Source organism: Trichoplusia ni, chromosome 10 (assembly GCF_003590095.1).
Source record: "Trichoplusia ni isolate ovarian cell line Hi5 chromosome 10, tn1, whole genome shotgun sequence".
Taxonomy (NCBI): domain Eukaryota; kingdom Metazoa; phylum Arthropoda; class Insecta; order Lepidoptera; family Noctuidae; genus Trichoplusia; species Trichoplusia ni.
In genome coordinates, this window is record NC_039487.1 from 9,725,750 (window position 1) to 9,746,007 (window position 20,258).

A 20,258-nucleotide genomic window follows, 5' to 3' on the forward strand; every position below is an offset into this window, starting at 1 on the left:
AAGCAGCTTATCTTTCTCAGTTTTTGTTGTTTACAATAAAGCAAAAATGTCTCATATTTTTAAGTGTCTGACTGAAAGAGATTTTTACTTTTTATACCCAGTCAACCTCCCAATTTATTTCTTATTTAGCTATCGTTAAACTAAAATAAGATATTTAAGCAACTACAGTAAATTGAAACACAAGCTACCAGCCAAAAGACATCAACTTTAATACCTATGTATTTGTATGAAACATTCATACGTTCAGAAATCCCTGCATATACATATTGTCAAACATATTACAATAAACTGGATGCAAATTGTCTGTAAAGGTACATTGACTCCAACAAGCAGTCGTATTTTACAGCAAAATATGTTTGATATTTTAAACAAGTTTTGCATAAACTCCAAGATAAGTTCTGTGTTACTAGACGGGAGAATCATCAATAAAATTTAAGAATATTTATATTCGTTAAAATAAATTTAAATAATTATGAGATTATATTTCTTCTGTTTTGTTTCCATCAAAGTCTCTTGCTCATATATATTTAAATTAAAATATGCTTTAAAACCTATCAAAAACTGATGGTCAAATAGTGTTCGGTACTCTAAAGTTATTCAGGTTTCAGCATCTTTTAAAAAAAGGTCTGATATTCTCAAAAATGAAAAATGACTCTTGGGTCCCTAATAAAACGGTGTTCCTTAATTTCACATAGTATAAATCTATTCCTACTTTACAAAAGCTAAAAAAAGAATGGATCGACTATTCATGTCATTCAGGACATGGTATGAATAGGTCTATAAATTTTACTCTGAAGCACATTAGTTACAACACTCCTCAATTCAATATTACATATTCCATTCCAAAGGACTGAAACCGCAAACTTTGTTACCGGGACGAACAGTCGAGTCACTTTCCGTTTCCGATACTTTTCCCGTGCTTTTCCGTCTCCAGTCCACACATTGTAATGTATACTGGCCGTATGTTTCAAAATTCTGCTGAATTCGCTCTACATTTTGTACTCATGGTACTTGGCAAACAAATAAAGTAAAACTCGCAATGAAATTTAGAAAGTATGCTGCTGTGTTTAGCATACTGATACGAAAAGTTATTTGAATATTAATTAAAAAAAAGAAGACGGTGAAACCTAAAAATGTACTGATAAGTGACGTCACAAGACTTCACTATTTTGAAATAGTGAAAATATGAACCTAATATTTTTTGGAATTCTATCTAGCTGAGTAATAGGATTATCTTTGTCAGATACTTAATTGTATTAAATAAGTACATAAAATCTAGAAATACGATTTGATCCTCTTTCTATCAGTTAATATATTTATTTATTGTTTAACCGTGATTTAAAATAAACAGAATGTTACCAACTTTGTTAGTTTGTCAATATTTAATATCACCACTTTGCGACTATTAAATTAAAAAAGTTCTCGAAAGTACGACATAGTCTAACAAATTGTATCATTTTGGATAGCAACCAAGACGAAAACTTTATTTTTCTTACTTACAACTGTTTAAAGTTTTACAATTTGAAACGAGATAGTTTTATGTCCAGAATCTTTAGTTAGCAGAGCCAAGTCTTAATTACCATTAGGATAGGAACCAAAACAATTTTATTAAATTGCCGTGTATGTCATAGTTTTACGAAACATTTTGGAACTGATGAACACAGCAACTTACAGCCAGCGATCATTTTTTCATATAGTATTAAATCGTATACATATACCTTGGAATGTTCAATCATAGAGCTGGAAAAGATGATGCTCCTAGCAGGTGTCACATCACATTTTATGCCATGTGTTCAATTTAAGTCTTCAACCAGACATCTGCATGTTGAAAATATGTCCCATGTAAGCCTTTAAAAAGGACCGTGTTACTTCGTGGAAAGTTGATAAAAAAAAAACTATTTTAGTATACCCTATCCATTACATTGGGCGTCCAAAGTTACTTTAATACCAAACAATTTTACGTTTCGCTTGTCCTACTTTAATGCAAAATTTACCCAAGAAACAAAAGTCAGACTTAAATATTGTCTACAGAGCTTTTTTATTATTAAAACGAAACTCGGCTCAAGCATTGTGGACATAAACTTTCAATATTTTCCTGAAGCAGATCGAGCCAATCTCTTTCTGGTCCCCAACCGGGATTACATTTGACAACAAGTTTTTTTCAGTTCATTGTTTTGTATGTATCGGCTACTGATAGTTGTTTCGCAGAAATCTGTAAAATTAAATTGGATTAGATACAACTGCACAAGTTGATCCATCACATGTGAAGCTACGCTCGATATTGACGTTCGTTGATCTAAATCGTAACAATTTTCATCTACTTCTGGTTAGAAAGGAAGCTGTTCCATAACAGAGTTGGGAAAAGATTAATCTGATGATGATGTTGATGATGAACTAGAGAGCAATATGGAGGTATATATGACACGTCGAAACAATTAAGTAAAACATATTCACTTGGAGGCTGAAGAAAATTTCAGATTGTATATTTCAAGGCTTTTGTAGTTGTAAGGTGGTTACATCGGTTAAGTGGTTAGCGGCCAGGACAATTATTTTGTGATGTGAAAAATAATTTTATCTATTTATGGGTGTAATGATTTAGACTGTCATGTTTATTAGTAGTCTAGTACCTATAATACAAGCTTTGCTTAACTTGAAACTGCATGGCTTTGTACAATATTGTAATTCCCATTTTGATTATTTTATAAAAAAAAGTCCAAACAAATGAAATGAGTGAAACAACAATCTCATTGTTATGAAAGGCAACAAAACAACTGACATAACCATTATATTGTCTCACCAAGAGCCTTTTATCAACTAAGATCCCCATAATCCACCGTCTCGTTGTGTGGCAAAATAAGAGATTAACTTTTCTACACTAATTCCGTTTTCCGTCGCTTAACTAAAGAGGTCGTTAATAATGAGGGAGCTTTTAGTGCTAACCTTTTACATTATTCACATTTTACGTGCGTGGCCGGGCTTAGCATAACATTAACGAGGCTCAGTATCTTTCACTAGCTGTGTATTAAGGCAGAAAACTGGATTTTAAATTACACTACATAATTGAATATGTTTGTCTTAAAGAGCTTATATTTTGTTGAATTGAATTAAAGAAACTTAATAGATTGGATGGAGAAAAATGTGTACACGGTATCAAAAATATATTAAGTTTCATTTTCAAATGACACATGCATTTTATTATAGTTGAAAAACTCATTGCTACTGGTAGTGGCCGCGTTATTCTAAGGTGCCAATTATTAGGTGCATTAGGGCTGATGCCTGATATGTCAGTGAGATTGTCCAAAAGGGTTACCGCAACCCCAGCATACGAAGAACGAATATGTATGGATTTTAGTCTGTAAAAATCTGACACTTCTTTTTCTGTCAACTGAATGATATCCCATCACCCACCAAATAATACTAATTTTCACCAAAACTGTTCAAAATGTTTGAACTTGGAAGAGTAACGAATAAAGCAAAACTTTTTTAAGATGTATACATCCATACATCTTTAAATACATTCGCTTTTAAAATATTACCGAGGAAAAAAGGATTAGCCCTAAATATAAATATATTAGAGTTTTAAAGATGTCTGACAATCTGAATTGCATTGCAATAACACTGATGACATCTTTAATACCTGAAAAATACCCGATCATCAACCACAAAATTAACGACATTCGTACAGCCACACATTGTTAAAGACTAAACTCTACGGCCTTGCCTTGCCTTGCCTCGTGTTCTAAGGTTCAAAGCACTTCAATGCGGAGATTGGCATGTCGTCTCCAAGAAAATAGCAAAATTAAATATATTACTACAATGTAGTTCAAAGGATCCCGCGTTATGACAACGCAAAAGCAGGTAATGATATTGTGGAATACTTTACTCAAAAGATATCATGTATATTACCGTGTTGTAATAACTTGCTGAATATATTTTTAAAGGAAATTGTTTATTCTTTTTTTCAGAATGAAATAGGAAACCTCTGTATTAAAGGTTTTTAATAAGGTAACCGTAAATGTTTTATAAAATTGCGTAATTTTTTTTTCAGTTCTGAATTTTTCTGAGTGTAAATTTTGTGAAATGTGAAACAATTTCAATTTTAAAACATAAATCAGAAAATCCCACTATCCCACTAATCCCACTAACCCACTTATATTATAAAGGCGAAAGTTTGTGAGTGTGTGTGTATGTTTGTTACTTCTTCACGTCGATACGATTGAACCGATTTCAATGAAATTTGGTATGGAGTTAGTTGACACCCTGGATTAACACATAGGCTACATTTTACTATGAGATAATATATTATTCCCAAGGGCAAATCGATGTAAATTAATTGGCGGGCTATGTATCGTGAACTTTCTCCCTCCATATGTTTTTCAAGGAGGATATAAAATCTTTAATCAACCATAATTAATAAGAGCCGAGCAGTTATGAAAAATCTTACAAATATGGACAGAAGTTGCGTGGACTCTAAAAACTAATCCGATTTCAAAAAATCCTAATTTATATCTTCTATTAACGCGGACGAAGTCGCGGGTAACAGCTAGTTTAAAATAAATAAGACATTTTTGTAATGAAAATGCTAACAATGTCTTTACACATATTAAGTAGAATTTGTCACGATATTTACTACCGCTTAAAAATCATCCTCTTTACGTTTAACCAATATTGGTACATTAGTTCCAAATATACAAAGAGATAGACACGTTGAAACGTTAACCATCAAACACCTAAAACAAAAACATATTTATTGTCATCTGTTTCTTGCAAAACTTCCCCCCTCCACTTCTTTCGCATTCAATAAATAGTTCCGTCAAAACGAGTATTACTTTCTCCAACTCAACTGAATTCGCTGCTTATAAAGTTACGAACATACCTAATAAAAAGTTCCAGTGACTGCTTAGTAAAACCTACTTCAAAGAAAATAGGGGTTACATAGTTTTTTTTCCTATTAAATTATGTAGTTCGCGTTTCTATGTGATTAGTTGCCTAAGTTTTCGACTAAAGTCGACTACTGTTTTACCTGTAGCAGTTGATAAACTTTTACTTAAGACCTTTAGGAAAATTAAACGTAGTGCTACGAATCAGACGCTTGAATACAAAAGTGAAACATTGAGTAATTAATATCGTATACCTACAATTAGTGAATCTGTGATTCAGTGGTTGTCAACCTTTTTTCCTTTTCTTTAACTTATGATCTAGTTACAATTCAAATAATGTTTTCTCTACAATTTTGATCGACATGCAAATCATTGTGTTTTGTTTTTTACCTTAACTACCCACAAATAATGTAGGAATTCCCTTGGTTCAAACTTCTAGATCCAAATGTTTCATACTCATATTAATTAAATAAAGTAAAAGTTGTATCAAATTATCCTGATTAACAATTCGTTTTACTACTCTACAGTTTGGAATGGAGGGCGGGTTTTGAAAGCTAATTAGTAGATCGGACAGCTAGTCAAAAGCACGACATTGTGATGTTTAATACTCGTAATGTGTGGGTAATTAACATTTGCCACATTTTAATTCTCCTCGCGTCCTGCAAAATGAATTACAGTAAAGGTTTATTTCGATATCATTTTCTTTTAATTTTATATAATAATAAAATTATTATTATAATAAAATTATTCGATGAAGTGACTGATTTCTATATGTTTTCTTTTTTTTAAAGACGACCCCAGCTCTTAGGAATTTAATCCTTAAATAAAACCACAATACAATACATGCACAAATTCACGCCGAATCAGAATAAGCATCCGTGTATCACACAAATGCTTGCCCCACGTCACACGCACAACCACTCAGCTATCCTTGCAGTTCGAACCTTTAACTAGCTTTTACTAGCTTTGTTGGACAAAATTGTATTCAAATATGGAAAGGATTCAATTAAAACGTCAAACTTGTTTTGTCTGATCAAAAGTAAACTCATTAGGAAGCCAGTAAAAAAATTAACAAAGCGATTTGAAACTTCAAATGGTTAAGCAAAAAATGTTTCGTAACCTGGAGGGAAAACATATGATTGCCTGGACTAGCTGACACAAAAAACATTTGGATTTACTCAAGTAAGGGTCCAGCCCAAACAAAATGTTACCTTTTTGCATAATTTCTATGAAACATTATGTTTTTGACGCTACCGAGACGAAAAAGTGTCAAATCATTTAATTTTAGAAAATTCGCTTTGTCACGTTATTTTTTTCCTTAAAATCAAAATATTATGATAGATTAAGGAGCTTGTAATACTTTTGATATTTCACTTTAAAAAAGTATTTTTCATTTAAAAAAACGTTATATTATTTTGTTATTAATACTAGTTTCCGAATAAAAATGTAGACAAAAATACAAAGAAAGTATAACGTCCTAATCTTCCGAAACCTATAAATCCATAAAAATCCCTATGTACGTTTTACAAAATCCAACGGTGTGAAGACCAATCTGTCGGTAACCGGCTCAATTATAAGGCAATTTAATGCCTAATATCCGTAACCTAGGAGAGTTCAGTAACAAAAGCATTTCGTGAACTTCTGCGGGCCCGCAATTAGCAACTTACGACGGTAGCCGGATCCGTAATCACGGATTCGCATGTTATTTCTGAAACCTAATTAATTCATGCCCACATTCGTCGGACCCACGCAAAACCAAATAAAATTCCACACAAACGGAATTTCGGGAGGCTCGGCTTGTAGCATGTAGAATGTATCATTGTTAATCATATTTTGTTGGATTTGAGAGTTAATTTACGGCTTTGAATTCGGGTTGAATATTTTAAAGTATGATAATGTAGGAATATCAGTATTCATTTGTTAATGTTGTACGTTTTCACTTTTTAGGTCAGTGACGCTCAAACTGGTACTTCAGTAAATAAATTGTGTTTATTTCGAACTTGTATTAATTATGATTTTGTATCTCAACTCGCAGGTAATGCGAACAGGTTGTTATGTAAATTATATGAAATGTCTAGTTACAACAATATTACTTTAAAGTTGAATTAATTGGAAAATGTTTTCATCATCGGCCTAGCCTTTTCCCAACTATGTTGGGGTCGGCTACCAGTCCAACCGGTTTCAGCTAAGTACCAGTGTTTTACAAAGAGCGACTGCCTATCTGACCTCCTCAACCCAGTTACCTGGGCAACACGATACCCCTTGGTTAGACTAGCTGTCAGACTTCTCAAGCTTCTGCCTAACTGTAACGACTGTCAAAGATGTAGGAATAACAGTCAAGACAAACAATTTAACGTGCCTTCCGAAACACGGAATCGGAAAATGTTTTAATGCGAAATATTTTTGTTATTAATACAAAATTTTAAAAGTATTTATGAAAGTAAAATCCTACTGCAAAAAATTGCAACTTTATGTTGCAGAAAGAATAATAAAATACTTTCATGTCCAAGGAATAGTTTCAGCGTAGAAGAACATTGTGAGAAGAAAAAGAACATTAAAATGAACAACATCTTTTCAAGTTTTGAAGATTTCACAAAAAACTTCAACTTGTTACATTGTCTCTAGTAATTTCAGGCAAATTAAGTAAAATGTGTTCTGGAAAGTACTTTTAATAGTTCCGTTAAAGTTGAAAATATTATAGAGAAAGTTTATTTTTAGTATCCTTTCAACTCAATAGGTATAATAGGGATGATGACTGGGTATAAAAAGAAAAAATCGCATTAGTCCCAGTAGAGACACGTTTTTTTTCCTTTTTCAGAAAAACTAGAATTGACAAAGATTAAGTGCTTTAAAGTTTAGGAGAGGGGGCTTGTGACGTAACGATATAGTAAAATTTATCCTCAATCGTGACGTCAAGCGTAAGTTTCATTCACTGTAATTTGATCAATTTATGTTTGCGAGACAAATTAAAAAATACGTATCAATTATTATACAAAAAAATACAAGACGGACACTGCAAAAAAAAATTGTCATCATCCCTACTATATTTCTTTTTTTACGATTAAGAAACTATTAAACTAAATATTTTTTTTATATAAGGTATTCATTTTGGTCACCGCGCGATATTGTCACGAGTATTGGTAATGCTAGTATTTCCTTTTGAGACCGGATGGTCTTGCGTGTTCTGACCTCCTTTATAAATACAAACGGCTTTACCCATGAGTGGGCCCGACTGGTTTCCGTTAGGACTGTAGCCCTTATTCATGAGTTCTTCACGCCGCTGCGTCGTGAGACAAACTCAAGCGTCCCCATAAAATACACAGAAGGAAAGTCGTACACATTTATCATTTATTTATAAGTCTATTTTTGGACAGTGATTTAGAGACAGATACCCATACTATTATGAATAACAACCCAAAGATAGACAATTAGTATCAACCCTAACATCAGCATCATTTTCAAGACATCTCTAACTCTATATATTATGATCTTAGTTAGGGTCACGAAATTCAACAATTCATTTCCAATTCTAAGACGGATATTAAAGTACTTTAAAAAAAAAAAGAGACAACCTGCGTACTGAGACCGACAGGCTGTTGTGTAAGAATGATAATGTACTACAGGGTAGAGCGACGTCGCTCGTCCAAAACTACAATAATATACGAAATAGCGGTAAGTATACAGATTACCAAAAGTGACTTTTCACTCATTCAAAATAATAGGAATTTCACAGATGAATAGTTCATAATAGTTACTGACTGAATATCATTACTATACTACCGTACCCAATCCCCGTTCCACTGAGTCTGTGCTCATTACTGCAAATAACTAATGGTATATGGTGAACCTAAATAATAATCCATTTCAGCTATTACCGAACTCTATTGTAACCGTAAAAAGTTGAACTATGATTTCGTTTTTTAGGATTTGAACTATTCAAACCTAATTTAGTGGAAAAAGAGTAAAAAAAATATAGAGCCCTTAAAGTTAACCGTGGATAGTATAATTTAGAGGTTTTTATCTAATGACGATGGTATTAAAGTTCATCACTTCATTTGAAATAGTGCATCCAATCTTAAACTATTGACAATCTAAGTAATGGATGTTACAATACAGTAAAAAAATAAATTAAATAAAATTTTAAATCCATAAACGTAACTTACAATAAAACTGTAATAAAATAAAAACTTTCATCGCGGTCGCTTCATAAAATCAACACGTGTAAATAATCCCTCGTGTCTGCGTGCAGTTAACTACCAAATTACGGCATGATTAATGTCTTCGTTTGTCACCGAAACTATTCGGGTGTTTCCGAAAAATCCGTAACGAAAACGGAACATAACAAGCGTATTAACACGCACTCGCTTACTATCAACTATTAGAGCGGAACAATTGTCGTTGTTAGAGCGAGACAGCGCTATACAAGGCGTTGTGCTATCTCGCTTTCTCATTGGTTAGTGCTGCTTTAAGTGTTTATAGTAGCAGTACAGCTTTTGACTCACGAGTTATATAAACGAGTCAACATTTGCTAGAATGCTTTACTCCGTAATTATTGTTCTCAGTTTCCAGTTTATTTGGTCGGCGGTTTATAGTTTGCAGAGATGATTACATAATACAGGGTGTGTATTGTAATTTTATTTTCAATAGTTTAACTAAAGTTCCGAATTATTGTTGGATAATGTGGTTTCCTGTTGGAATAGGAATTGTTTCGTACCAGTTACATAACATAACATTTTGTGCAAATTTACACGAAACGCAAACTATTCCTGCATAACGTAAATACTTCTAATCGTTGATATATATGTACTGAACGTTAAAATGATAAAGCTAACAAATTTTACTGTTCTTGCAAAATTGAAAATGTAGCTAACTCAGTTATTTATTATTTTCATCCTTCATCTCGGCATTCATGTTTTTCTTACTCATGAGCATATTACGCTTCGCGCAATCCATTTCTTATTCAGGCTTCATCTCTCTGTATTACGTCTAAGTACTAATAATATAAATCCAGACAGCATCAAGATATATTTAACATATAACGTGAATAAAAAGCTAAGATTTAAACAATGTATCAAATAAACGTTGGCAATATATCTCTTGGTTGATTCAAGGCAAGGTGGTGTTTGTAGACAGACTACTAAACTGTCGCAATTTAGTGCATACAACGTCGCTATCTTGGAATGCTACAACTATCTGGCAACAACTCCAATTTAATGAACACAGAAAGTCTTCAAATTCCTTTGAAGATACAATATGTTTGTATGGGTCTTAGTTCACGCGACTTTTGCATTGCAAAATTATTCTGATATAGCATTTTTGCTTTATTTGTGCTGTTTGGGATACAACGTCATTATCATCAGATTAAAATGTGCACTTGCCGGTGCAGAGTTTTCTATCTTTCCGAGTCTGTGGCCATCTCTTTTACCTTATTTATAATTGTCACTTCTGCCTTTTTCTTCAGTCGGTCAACATATATATCTGCTTAGAAACAATGAGTAAATATTAAATAAGCTTTAATGGAAGATCCAAAAATATGAAATGGCGAGTGATATATTATATTATGTAGGTGCAAGAAAAAAATTATTTGAATATTCTTTATAACAAACATAATACCAAATGGTAGGTAATAACCACATGGCATTTGGGGCAACCCAGAACGTAAACAGCGGAAAGATTTCTAATCAGACTTCTACCGCCATATTAAAGAAATATGCCATGATTGGCTCACAATTTAGTTTGCGTGTCCCACAACCATAAAATATTTTCGTAATATAAATGTAAATAAGAGCAAAAAATCGTAGAGAGGTACATTACAGGGTTCGTTCAAAGTTCTGAAGAACATTTTTGCCCTATTTCGTGATTCAGTAATGTTTTTAGGTTCGCATAAGTTTTAGCTAAATAGCAATTACAGACTGAAAAAGTTTGGTGGCGTACATTTTTGCTTTCGCTTTTTGTTGGAGTTATTTCTCGGTCACAAACGCCGTCGGAGGGCGACAGATCTTCACTTAGATTTCCAGGTCAGAGCCCAGAGAAACTGTAATTAGTTTTTTATTACCGTGAAGTTGCTAGGTAGTGCTGGAGGGCCAACATCCACTTTTTAAAGTAATATTATTGCAGGGTTGTGGACGGGAGATGATCACCGTGTGGTGTGTTGACATGCTCCTACAACTTCAATAAAATTACTTCTAGATGAAGAGGAAGGTTACTTATTCAATCATCGATCGTTGTCAGAAGACTCTGCTGAAGCAAGTGTATAGAATAAATACAGTAACACAACAAACAGTAATAGAGAAATGACTAAAGTACTTACCGTATTTAACATGAATAGTCGATCAGCCTGACTTCATCATGCAAGTACCTTGTTATATTATTATGTATATATTTTATGATAATAAGTTTCAAGTTAATTTTGTAGATTCGAATATTCCATCATTCCACCATTCATCTTAAAGTTTTCACTACAGACATATGAATCGTTTAGATGGAACATAACAGCAAAAAAATATTTTTTCAGTTTTTGTCTGTCTGCTTTTTCGATTTTTACGGACCTTTTATTGGAAGGTAATAATTAGTAACTGACGTTACTTTCATTTTAGAAAAAAAAGTAATTTTGTAAATTTCACGCGGATGAAGTTGCAGGTACAGCTAGTTATATGACACCTACAGTGTGGCGCCCAACGTGGGACAAGTAAAAAACTGTTTGTTTATTAATTAACCTTAAAGTCGTTTTTTGTCCATACAGTGTCAATTAATTATATCTTATTATACTGTGTACTCAAAACCACCTTTCTAATAGTCACTTAAGAGACTTTCCATACCTATCAGGATAACAAATTATTTGTTTACAAAGTATTATCGGACACCGTTTCTTCGAACAACTCAGTTAGCCCAGCTATTATGCAAAATAGTTATCCCGAGTCTAACGACTTGTTAACTAGTTTTACACCCAAATGATCCTATCACTTCTAATTCTAGGTGAAGCTATTGTGAATAATCACTTTACATGTTAACAATACCTTTGTACCAATAATCTAAGCTGAAAAATAACGTAGAACATTTTCAGAATAAACTGGAAATTCAACTATTAAGATTTTTGCAAATAATTCAACAAAAATTGAAACCTCTGATATGTTGATCGATCACAAGTTAAGCTATAATTTAATACAGCCCGTCCTTGGATAGGCGACCATCTGTCATAATGAGTTCCTCCATGTTTCGAGAGGACCGTTAATTGTGGGCTATCATTTAAACATCTTTGGCAGTGGTTACAGGCCGTCAGAAGCTAGAAAGTGAGAATGACAGTCAATTTAAAATGTATGTTAAAATGTAATGTTATGTAAATAGGTTGAGTAGGTCTGATAGGCAGTTTTTCCTTGTAAAACACTTAGTTGCGTCAGGTTAGACTGGCAGCCGACCCCAACATAGTACCAGAAAGGCTAGGTGGATGATAATGGTGACAGGATTTGAATCTGCGAATCCTAGCTATATGTATGTCCTAAGCAGTCGCAGTCGCAAGTTTAAGTTTTTTTCATTATATCATTCGTATTTGAAGTTCAAATAGCATTCCATTAGTAGCGCTTTCTACGAGTCTTTCGCGTACCTATTAAAAATAATTTATTTATTACGATATTTATTATAATATTAGGTTTATAACGATTAATATGCTTAGCGTAAATATAGAATTCTTAGCCGGTTTATATACGGAGTGAGGAAAGTCTCCGATCTCTACATTTTCATATCCAATTAGCTATTGTAGTTCGGTATACATACTCAAAGAGGTTTTTACTGTAGGTACTCTTCTTTGAAGCAACTAAAGGCGTTGGTGGGTGGGTGAGCTTAATTTGACAATATATTTCACAGCAATAAATAATTAACGCACACTAACAACGACTGCATTCCTATTTATTTCATTGAACGTATTTAGTACGTACTCATACTTGTATCAAAGCTTCCCGGAAAAATACGCTAAATTACAATTTCCACTGGACAATAACATTATGAATAAAATCACAATATAATACCAAAACCAGGGGTGGGTATGAAATATTGCAAAAACAAAATTACGCAATTTTGTAAAACGAATATTGGTAAACGTGATCATTGAAGAATTAACGGGAAATGCGGGATACACAGCAAAAGGTATAATTTGTTATTTTATTATAAGGACCTTGTTATCTATGAACACAATTTGGTATAATCGAATTTTTTCGTGCAAAACGAGTTTACCGTTTTCTTCTTTGAATTCAATAAACCCAAGGGCAGCAACTCAAAACAAAATCTGGATTTGACGGCAACTTCAAAATTTGCCAAGCCAAGTCGCCAAACTTTTATTTTTTACTAATGAAACTTGAATTTAAAGGACCTGCAAACTATGTTTTTTACAAGTACGTGGCTGGAAAATAGTGGAAGTTTTCTGCGTAGGCATTCTAAGCAAAATTGTGAAAATGGATAATGCAAAATTAGTATTAGCAAGACTGGAGATTCTTATCAAAAGAGGGACTTAAAACGAATGTATCTAGATATAATGTAATAAATCAAAGATGCATATACATACGGGCCATAGGTGACAGATACAAGGATTTAAAACCGTTTACGGCACTAAATTCACGTAACCGTTACTTATATTATATTTATGTTTCGTGTTTGGCTGTACGTGTTGGCCCCCTACTGGCTGTGACCAGCAGACCATAACGCGGCTTTGTAGCCAGATAAAGCGAAATTCAGCTTAACGTTAATACTCCACTGTTCAATACACGACCGTTGACCGAACAGCAAACGAAGATTTGTCGTAATGTTTGCACTGTTTCCACGAAAGCTAGATTTATTATTTCGAAAATTACATAAGCTGGAAAAGTCCTTAATATTTCAGAACTGGGACGTAAGCTACATGAAAAGTGTGGCACAATTACGTCGTACTCGTATTTAACAATTTGTTCCGCTGACTTCAATAGGCCCTTAAGGACGAACCTTTCCCTAGTTGGCATTTTACTTAGTCCTTCACGTCAAGAACATTTAGGTCCAACCTAGCGTTTTCAAAAGTTTATTTATTCTCAAGGCGTGAACTAGTTTATATTGTACACGGTACACTTGAGTGTAATTCGGGTACGCCTGACCTGTTTCGGACTCAACGGGATTCGTTATTCATGAGCCTTTACTAGAGGATATCACGACCTGAACTGCATTTACATCAAGTTGTGCTGAGGTTGACCGATCTTGTGACTGGGTTTATGCTTCTTTACATACATTGGCTACAAGGAGGAGCATACTGAACATGCTGTCTTTAATCTATACTTCTATATTACTTCTATACTAATATATAAAGCTGAAGAGTTTGTTTGTTTGTTTGTTTGAACGCGCTAATCTCAGGAACTACTGGTCCAAATTGAAAAATTCTTTTTGTGTTGAATAGACCATTCATCGAGGAAGGCTTTAGGCTATAAAACATCATGCTGCGACTAATAGGAGCGAAGATACAATGTAAAATGTGAAAAAAAACAGGGTATTGGTAAATTATAACTTATATCTTCTACCCACGGGGACGAAGTCGCGGGCTACAGCTAGTAGTGTAATAATTGTTTTGCAATCTAATAATCGATTTTAATTTACGCCAGCCTGTCCTCTGCCATTAGAAAACATAATATTTAGAAGAAGTGCTCGAAACAAAACATTCAGTCGGCTAAATTTTCTGATGACTACAAGATAAGACATCCAATATCGCTCTCATATGAAAATGCTATGATGTCCAACAAAAATGATTACCGCACAAAGAAATTAATCCTTGTGTCGCGACAGTTTTCAAGTCACCCTTAATTATGAACTTGACTGAATATAGCATATGTACGCAATATATACACATGCACTATTTCTAGTTAAAACATCTCCCATGTAACATTCAACGATAAATTATTTTACATACATATTACAGTTACATTCTTCCGAGTTCAGCATACGTATCCAAAGTTACTTTTTACACCCATACAATCATATCCCAAACAAATCCAGGTTCGGTTCAGTTTAAACTATTTTTAACGGAACAACAAACAATTTTCAGATCATAATGAAAACAACCAATTACTCTGTTACCGTGTTTGCGATTTCATGCAAGTTCGACGCCGGCAAGCAACCTGTTCAGTTTGTGAATTAAAAACATAATTTTAGTTCTAGCTTCATGAATACGTGTTTTAGTTTTGCTCGTTGCTTAACGTCAATTTTCATTATTTGTTGTAGCTGGAATTGAAATACGTTATCTGTGATTATTTAAACTGTCTCGCTAGATAGTTCATGAGATCAGCACGGTGACAGATAGATAGACTTACGGAAATATAACAGTGCCTCAATTATACATATCTGTTTTTTCCCTTAGGCTATGAAATCAAATGCAATTATATAATACTGGTTTTACATCCGAGTCATTTGTATTCGTACATGTATTTAAGTAATGTGAACTATGTTTTTAATAAATATATTTTTAATTTTTTAATTTTTAATTAAAAGTGTATAACCTCTTTTAACCTGGTAGTTTTACCTTTTGTATACCTCAGCATATAAATTTACTGCAAAAGGGCAATGTAGCGCACGAGGATTAGAACGTGCGGTTGTTTGCGGACGGACTAATATGATAAAGCTTACGTATGCCAATCTATGCATACACTTCAACAACACACAAGGCTCGTTACTCCCATCAAACAGAAACGTGAGAGAGTGTGTTCACTATCTATTGTTTTTTTTTCACTTACAATAGGGATGATGACTATTTTTTTTTGCAGTGTCCGTCTAAAGAAATATACAAATATTGTGTACTTTTTGCTTTTAATGATGTATTACAATAAATTAAACTAAACTAATATTTACATTTTTAAAACTATGTCCGTCTTGTAGTTTTTTTTGTATAATAATGGATACGTATTTTTTCATTTGTCCCGCAAACATAAATTGACCAAATTACAGTGAATAAAACTTACGCGTGACGTCACGATTGTGTATAAATTTTACCATATCGTTACGTCACAAGCCCCCTCTCCTAAGCTTTAAAGCAGTTAATCTTTGTCAATTCTAGTTTTTCTGAAAAAGGAAAAAATACGTGTCTTATACTTTTCAATTATCTAACTGAGGGACTAATGAGATGTTTTCTTTTTATACCCAGTCATCATCCCTATTCTATACTAGGTATTTTAGATTGATTGTAGTTATAGTATCTATATTATACAGCCGATATTAACAGGAGGAGGTTTTGAATTCGTCTGCTTTTTTATGTTTGATACGTCAGAGCTTAGACTGGATGAATTGATTTTGTTTATTCTTTTTTCATTTAAAGTATCATTGATTTATGACTGTAATTTGGTCCCATAAAAATTATCATTATACTCTGTAGTTTTTAATTTGAAGTCGCTTGTACTGTTTTGTTATTAAATGTTTTTTTTTTTTAAACTATGAACATTTTGCAATGGCAATGGCTGAAATATTTGATGGGTTTTTTGTTTTAAGGGAAAATACTTACATGCTACTTAAATTAATATGTTTTATGGCCTAATGTATATTTATTCTTTTCATACGGTTCCGTTTCATCTAACCTTCAATATTTATTTTGCTGGAATCTCAATAAAACAGACCCTATAATCTCACCACAATATTAAAAATATATTCATAATTCAATACAAAGAAGAAAGTATATTTGCTTTGAAATCTGGAGCTTCTTGAACGAATATTGAAAACAAACTCAGTTCCACGTGGATGACCGGAATCCTTAATATTTCGTTACTGTACAAGGGTGCTTCGAAAAATGATAGAATTTGTAACACCTGCTACTAATCTACTTAGCAGTTTTTTGTAGTTACATAAAAGCAATATTTTTAGCCTAAATATTTAGCACTTAGCTGTCTGTCTTTATAAGACTCTAGCCTTTTTTCTATAACAACAAATAAAACAAAAGAAAATCTAGGTTAATAAACAGTACAGTCATAAAGATAAGTGACCAATAAGTACGGAATCCGCGGTATCCCGAGCCTGATTCGCACTTGACTGCTTTTCACTTCATTAACAACCCTAGTACTGCAGCGTTAAGAATACACAGTTCATGTCACATTATTATCTCTTCTTCAGTTCACTGGTTTGTAAAACTTATGCATTAATAAGTTTTACCATAGTTCAGGAAACCGTACTCTTAAGGAGGTTTAATAACAAGTAAAGTTTTTATTTAGTAGCTTTGCAAGTTTTTTCATATGCAGTTTCAAAGTTCATATACGACAGAACATGCTATTGTGGAGATGGAAGAATATGAGGAAAGAAAAAGTGAAACAAATGAAAGTTTAAACATCCGTGGGCGCTACCAATATCGATGTGGTAAGACTTGCGGTTGAGGAAGCGAGATGGCACCATACACGGCGTAAACCTTCATCTCTCTTTTACAAAGTAACTCTATGAAGTTGTGGTAGATTCTCTGCTGTAAAAAACTGTTACGTCAACACAATAACGTCCGAACCGATTTCCAGCAAGACACCAGCCAGCTGCGTGGGACATATTATAGCGCACAAGCATGCCCGGTAGTACTCTATTCCCTTACTCACATAGCCCGATGGGATGGAAATCTAACAGGACTGGAGAGAGATCAAGCTCAGGACTCACATTTGACGTGTCTTCCGCAACACGTTCGCTATATTATTTTCTTAAACGCACGCAAATTTCGAAAAGTCGTTGCGTGCCGTGGAATCCCACTCGAGACCTTCGACTTGACAGTCCCATGGTCTTACCACTAGGCTATCACAGCTTCATAGAAAACTGTTAATAGGGTTACAGGTAAGTGATATTTTATAACCAAAATCAATTAAGTTAGAATGAGCACACACAGTAATAAACAACAAAAGTGTGCGCAAAAACACCAACAATTTAGCCGAGAGTGCTTTAGTTACGAAGCTAATAACAATAGTTAGTGCTACAAATTAATAAATGCAATCTGCGGTCACCATAAATATCATGTACCACAACTAATAACGCGAACTAACACGGTTTAGTTTAATAACGAGATATGCGTGAACCAGCATAATAATAACTTTTGATTGATATTACACATTGTGAAGTTAACCACACGTTAGCTGATGCAATATTATGTAGTGAGCTGGTTGTTGATTTGCAGTGCATTTGTTCTGATTAAAAAAAATGGAGGAAATTGAATCCAATAAGCATTCGAATAGTGAAATCTAAATAGTCCAGTAGATATTTGGCGATTGGATTTTGAACAATTCATCCTATTAAATTTGGTTGATTTGATAAATATGTTAGTCTCCAATATGCGATCAACGACTAATCATATTTTTTAATCAAATACCTCATGTGCAAACAGGTTTTATTAATAAAATACAAGTATATAATTTATCTTTATTTCTAGAAAAACCTGTCAGTTTCAATATTTTACCGTGTCAATGAAATTTGTCCAAAAACCAGGCTAAAGAGAGGCACGGATTTCAACGATGTCTGTAATCATTTATGTTTTTAAATATCGAATGTTTAACTATCTGTACCTATGTACATAGTTATTTTTTGTAAAATGCCTCCGGCTAAATTGTTCTCTTTATAGGCTACCATTTTATAAACTTCATATTTCATATTATTTATCTGCAAGAGCAAATAAATGCTCTTAGTGGAAGTTAAATTCATAATCTGTTTCATGACGGCTTTTGTATATTTGAAATCAATATTCTATTTTAAATCGTATCTGTAATAAAACCTCCACAAGTTTTAACATTATACGTTACATTTCTGTTCTTAGATGCGTGCCTCGAATACGATTCTTGACTGTACGGATAGCCGAGAAGTATAAGACACCGCGTCAAATCTACTGTATGTGAGGCCGGTTCGATCCCTGCGTAGAAAAAACAATGTTGATTTCCACAAATGCTTGTTCTGAGTCTGAGTGTTTTAGTGCGTATGACTTGTATAAATGTTGAATCCTCCGCGACAAGGATAAAATAATATAATGTCGAACCTTTTAAAAATATATATGAAAAAGAATTTAACTTTTACATTAATGAATTTAAAAAATAACGCTACTATCCTCTAAAAATAGAACAAGCGCTTGGGATTTGTCTAGATTCCAAAAATCTAAAGTGACACTTAATTAGCGCGAAACGCTGTAGGGTACCGTGTAAAGCGAACCGTTTTTTTCAGTTGAACTTTTTACCCCTCGGACGGTAGGTATTCAATTAGTTAAATTAAGCGGCGTAGTCTCTTTGCGCTTTTTTTATTCAGATCGTTTTACGTGAAAAACGAATGTAATCGAGAAAGGAACAAAGTTTGTTTCGAAAGCAGTTTGGGGGTTACGATCCTAAAATAATAAGAGTAGATCGGATACCTACATTTCCAATGAAAAATGTACCCAAAATTAAAGTTCATTGTTCTTTTGACGGTCTATACGAACAAGGGATAATTTATTTGTATTAACATGGTTTTGTTTTTATTACACAAAGTATACCTGTCAATTTGACGTATTTTTACCGTTACATCTATTGTATACGTTGTATCGACATTATAGTTACTTTTGGTAAAAAGGATGGACATAATGATATACGTTTACTCACGCGTATTTATTGGTAGGTATTTTCCGCCTGGTTACGGGAAATGGAGGCTCTACTGTATCAATTATTCTCATAAGTAACTGTTGTAAGAAAGAATTGGAAAGTCCGACTTGCACAGGGATGGCAACAAGAGTTAAAAAAAACGCTTTAAGCTACGTAAAATGTTAATCTGTTCTCTAGATTAATCTTAATTCGTAGAAAAAAAAGAATTCATAAAAATTAATACACGAACAGTCAAATTAAAAGACGAATATTATCATAACGATTCGAGTTCAATAGGATCATGATATTGCTCATTTCCTTTAAGGAATTTTATTATTAGGACTTAGCCCGCGGCTATTGTCGAAGTCGCGTACTGAAGTTAAATATTGAAAATTTTTCATCTTTTTTCGGCATAACAGACTTATATGCTACGGTGGCAAATAATAAAGGAATGTTTTGTCTCGTATGGAAGAACCGCCTTTATATCTACTTCGCTACGAAGCTTATTAATAAATCTTCAGATATTAATTTTGATGGTATTAATGTTCTGAATATATTTTCTGCTTATTGAATAGGTATATGATATTATATAGATATCAAATTAATTTTATCACTGCCGGAAAAAATATCGGAAAATATTTCATACTAAAAAAGTTACATTTTGTTGACAAAATATAAAATAGGCACTCAATGAAATCAAATTCTGTCAGCGTTTAAACAGGAAACTTTTAAATCTATTTATTCCATATTCCTTTTGCTCAGTCACATAAAAGTCTTGTGGTTATATGATCTAAAACGTTCTTTGTATGTTCGTAATATGATGTGAGTG

General features: G+C 33.2%; 1 protein-coding gene across 2 annotated transcripts in view; it reads right to left on the reverse strand.

The window, feature by feature from the left end:
- The window catches only part of LOC113498014 (alkaline phosphatase-like), a 103,530-nt gene that overhangs the window by 39,025 nt on the left and 44,247 nt on the right, over window positions 1-20,258 (reverse strand). The gene's annotated exons all lie outside the window — the stretch shown is intronic.